Below are 5,391 nucleotides of genomic sequence, written 5' to 3' on the forward strand. Positions count from 1 at the left end.
CTGGGCTGGGTGAGTTGCCAGGTTGTAGCGCTTTTTTTCACACAAAAATGTAAAATTTTGGGGGTTTTCTTCAAACACTGAAAGAAAAATGACCAAAAAAAAAACCAAATTCATACATCGAATTTAAATTTCAGTGGCAATTAAATTCTTCAAAATGTATATTCAAAGTCTCATTTTTCTTTTTATGCCTAAATATTACACTTGAAAAGTCAGTATATATATTTGCGGCCAATTTAGCAAGAAACCTTGATTCTTCAAGGGAAACCACCTAGGATCCACAGACGTTTTACGACTGAATCCTGTCCTATCATCCCAAATATAGAACAGAGTTATCGGGATTGTTTTAGATGTTATAGGATAATAGAATAAAAAGATTACCAGCTTTCAGCAGAATGTGTAGGGTGCATGTTTTGTCAAATTAGCCAGAATCAAGGCTTTTTTCTAACAACTTTTATCAATTACGTGTCAAGTTGTCACGTTAAAATGTTCTAATATATTGTCTTAAATCACGTATAGGCCTACCCTCTGAGATACACTTAGAGACAGTGACGTGTATACATCAAGGAGTTAATTAGTTCCAAACTCCTTAGGTATCTAGGCCTTCTCAGAGAACTGAGAAAGCCTACTTAGGTATACATGCGTATGAGGTTCAATTGATATGAGGACAGGGCGCGCGCGCGCGCGCGCGCGTGTATGTGTGTGTATGTGTGTGTGTGTGTGTGTGTGTGTGTGTGTGTGTGTGTTTGTTTGTGTGTGTGTGTGACAGACAGACAGACAGACAGACAGACAGACAGACAGGGGGAAAGAGAGAGAAAGAGAGAGAGAGCTGATTCATGTATGAAAGACTCTGTGCTCTGTGTGCATTTGAGGATTCGTAGGCTGAGCTATGTTTTTAGTTGTTGTTGGGGGGGGGGGTTGGTTTTGTTTGATTGTTTGTTATATTTTTGTTCGTTTGTTTTGAGGTGCCCTTTTTCTTTGCTTGCCTTGCTTTAACTTTCTGGGAATCTGAGAAAGGGGTGTCTTTAAATTATGCTCGTGTGCGCTTGTGCCCCCACCCCCTTCTCTCTCTCTCTCTCTCTCTCTCTCTCTCTCTCTCTCTCTCTCTCTCTCTCTCTCTCTCTCTCTCTCTCTCTCTCTCTCTGTCTGTCTCTCTCTCTCTCTCTCTCTCTCTCTCACTCCCTGTCTCTCTCTCTCTCTTAAACACACACACAGACACACACACACAAACACGCACCGGCACGCGCTCGCTCGCATGCACGTACAAACACAAGCACTCAAACACACACACACACACACACACACACACACACACACACACACACACACACACACACACACACACACACACACACACACACACACACACACACACACAGGTTCTCGTGGTCTAGAGATTAAGGTGTATGCCTCTCATTCAATAGGTCCCGGGTTCGAATCCGGATAGCGACGAAAAAATTTTCTTCTCTGAAACTGTCTCCTTTCACACCCTTTCCAGCTCTCTGACAATGTTCCGTTGTCTACTTTCGTCTCCACTTTCTGCCCCCTCCCCCTCACCTCCTTTGCCCCCTCCTGACTCTTTCTGTAGCCTTTCTAGTTACTACTACTCCTTGGCTCCTTCTTAACTGCTGTCTTTCAGCTGCATCCCTGATCTCGTGGTAGGAAAGATCAACACCTCCTTCTCGGGCAAGGACGTAAAATCTCACAGGTCCCGTATGCAAGCTGCACACACCAAGATCCCTTAGTGGACCAATATCGTTAGGAGAAAGCTTCGGCCGCCCGCCACCCGAGCAAAATTCAAAATTTCCTTCCAACTGAAAATGTTTACTGCGTGACGCGCGCTCATATGACCTTATGCAGTTGTGGGCGCCGTAAAACACATACAAAAAAAATTAAGCACAGTAGCAGCAGTAATCGAACAATTAGCAGTGCCAGTACTAATTACAGTATAGTAATGTCAGCAGCTGCTACAACAGCAGCAGGAGGTGTCAATGGCAACAGTACCAGTGAAATCAGAGTAACAGTAGTAATAGAAGAAGTTCCAGTACCATTATAATAAGTACAGTAATGTCAGCGCAGCACCAGCAGCAGCAACAACAACAGTAGCAACAACAACAGCAGTAGCAACAGCAGCCACAACAGCAGTAGGAACAGCAACCACAATAACATTAGCAACAGCTGTTGCAATAGCAGCAACGACAGCTCCATAAGTTTTTGTTTGTTTGTTTAGTATAGGGTTTTACGGCGCTCGCAACTGCATAAGGTCATACGAGCGCGCGGGACACACCTAATACTTTTTCGTTGGTAGGAAATTTTGAATTTTGCCCGGGTGGCGGCCGAAGCCTACTCTTATCGATTTTAGACCACCAAGGGATCTTTAACGTGCGCAACTTGCACACGGGCCCTCCGAGATTTTTCGCCCTTGTCCGAGAAGGCTAGGTGTAGATCTTTCCTACCAGAAGATCAGGGGTGTGGTAGAAAGACAGCTGTAAGAAGGAGTCAAGGAGTAGCAGTAGAAAGGCTGCAGAAAGAGTCAGGAGCCCAGAGGTGGGGGCAAGGGAGGTGAGGGGGTGGGGGCAGAAAGAGGAGACGAAAGCAGACGACAGAATATTGCTAGAGAGCAGGAAAGGAGGTGAAAAAAGTCAACTTTAGAGAAGAAAATTTTTCGGTCGCTACCCGGATTCCAACCCGGGACCTTTGAATGAGAGGCCAACACCTTAACCTCTAGGCCACGAAAGCCCCCCTCCATAAATTAATATGGGCTTAACATTTTTAGTTCATGATTTTTTAAAAGGCTGTTCTGCTTTTATGCTACGGTACTCAAATTGTCATGTAAAAGCAGAACAGCCTTTAAAAAAATCATGACCCACAGTACAAATTTTATTAACAACATTTACTTGTAACAACACACGAGTACGTTAACAATAAAGTTATCAACCAAATATATCGATAATATAATACCGCGTGACCCGAAATAATGGAACTCTCGGTTTTCGTAATAACTTTTAAATGTAGGCATAAAATTTAACCAAATTTAGTAGCCGGGTACTTGGTTCATGCAAAGATCTAGAAGTGTAGTATGAGGTTTAGTTCATAAAAAAGTTTTTAAAATGATGGGAGATTCGAACAAGCAAAATTAGCTTATACCCCAATCAATTCAGATCCTATTCTATTTTTCTCTTGATACTTTCGATACACCGGTAATCTGTATTTAGATAGATATATTTCAGATATTTTCTTTTTTAAAACCAGTATGGTATTGTTTTAACTCCAAGACAAATCGTAAAATACAGCAATTTTTTTTTCTCCATTTAATAATAATAGTAATAATAATGTAAATCATTTCTATAGCGACCACTCCCGTGTGAACGCAGCTTAAGGCGTCTTACATTTATTGAGTGTCTACATACACGGTAACCGGGCACCTAACCTCCGTGTCAACGTACATGGTAACCGGCAACCGGGCAGATAGTCTCAGTGTCGTCACATACACCACGGTAACCAGGCAGTTCAGAACTCCAAGTTCAGTTTTTGTCATCCGGTGATCTCTGACCGTCTAGCTTCAACCCCATCCATCTCCCAACTGTACCTTTAAAAAAAATCAATAATCTTTTATATATCCCCCAAATCCGGAGCCCTATACTTCGCAGCGCACAGACTTTGAATGAACTTTGGTGACCCCAACTGGTACTCACAATGTGATGCGAAACAACAGGTTCGCTGACCGGTCACGATGGCGAGCCCGACAAGACGCTTGTACATGTATGACTTTCTTTTTTTTTTCAACAAATGACAGCACAGGACAAATATTGATTGGGGACTCTCGTGGCCTAGAGGTTAAGGTGTTGGCCTCTCATTCAAAGGTTCCGGGTTCGAGTCCGGGTAGCAACCGAAAAATTTTCTTCTCTAAAATTGTCTCCTTTCACCTCCTTCCCTGCTCTCTAGCAATATTCTGTCGTCTGCTTTCGTCTCCTCTTTTTGACCCCACCCCCTCACCTCCTTTGTCCCCTCCCCTGGGCTCCTGACTCTTTCTGCAGTCTTTCTACTGCTACCCCTTGACTCCTTCTTATAGCTGTCTTTTTGCCACACCCCTGATCTTCTGGTAGGAAAGATCTACACCTAGCCTTCTCGGACAAGGGCTAAAAATCTCGGAGGGCCCGAGTGCAAGTTGCGCACGTTAAAGATCCCTTGGTGGTCTAAAATCGATAAGAGTAGGCTTCGGCCGCCACCAGGGCAAAATTCAATATTTCCTTCCAACTAAAAGTACATGTATTAGGTGTGTGCCGCGCGCTCATATGACCTTATGCAGTTGCGAGCGCCGTAAAACACTTACAAAAAAATTTAAAAATCTATTGATTTATTTTCATTCCGGTTACCGTGTACGTAGAATACTGAGACTAGGTGCCCGGCTCCCGTGTATGTAGACACATGCATCATGTGCGAACAATATTCACACGTGCGCTCACACACACACACACACACACACACACACATATGCACACCACACACACCTACTTTCTTATCACTCGCGCAGGCTTAATCTTAAACACATTAGATCACTATGTCTCAGTTTGTGTTGTACATGATGTATTCGCGGCCTAAATTTCAGGTTATAGCTTTCGGAGTACGCCCATTAGACTAGAGCTGGGCCGAAACCATGATTTACGTTTGCCTATCGGCTCTGTACTAGCACCATTTCGATTTTAAAGTTCCGTTAAAATTAAAGCGGTGATGTTATTTTGCCTAAAATTGCAAGAAATTGCGAAAATTGAAAAAAAACTGCGGCTTTATTGCGGTCGCAAGACCGCGAAATCCTGGGGGGGCAGTAGAATGTACAAGAAACAGTAGAAGCATTAACAACAACGTCACTGTGGTAATGGTGACTGTTACAGTTACAGTGCATTATATTTATAATGAATATTATTCAAACTTTGTCGGATTACATAGCCTACAGTAGTGATTATAGACCTACTTATTAACGAGACGATCACGTAATCTTTGGGCTTGGGTGATAGGCGGGAATAACCACGGCCACGGAAAGATAGCAGACGACAATACTATTATCGATCACGACTTCAGCATATCGATGACCTTTTGCTCTAACTGGGTTTTTTTTTTAAAACCGCCGGCTTCTGTGGTGTAGCCGTTAAGCGCTCCATGATCGCATGCAGAAGACATGAGTTCGATTCTAGTTGGGGAGAATTTGTATCAAGTACATTGTATTTCCGTCTTTCTGCTAGGACGATATAATGTATCCCTCTCAGCCCGGATCGACTCTGAGAGGCAAGGTCGAAGCCTGCCCCCTAAACGATCTAAATTGTGTCGATTGGGGCGCAAAACACCTAGATTTGCATTTAAAATCCCCTCCGATTTAAATGAAGAGAACCCCCCCCC

This window comes from Aplysia californica, unplaced genomic scaffold (assembly GCF_000002075.1).
Source record: "Aplysia californica isolate F4 #8 unplaced genomic scaffold, AplCal3.0 scaffold00018, whole genome shotgun sequence".
Lineage (NCBI taxonomy): Eukaryota > Metazoa > Mollusca > Gastropoda > Aplysiida > Aplysiidae > Aplysia > Aplysia californica.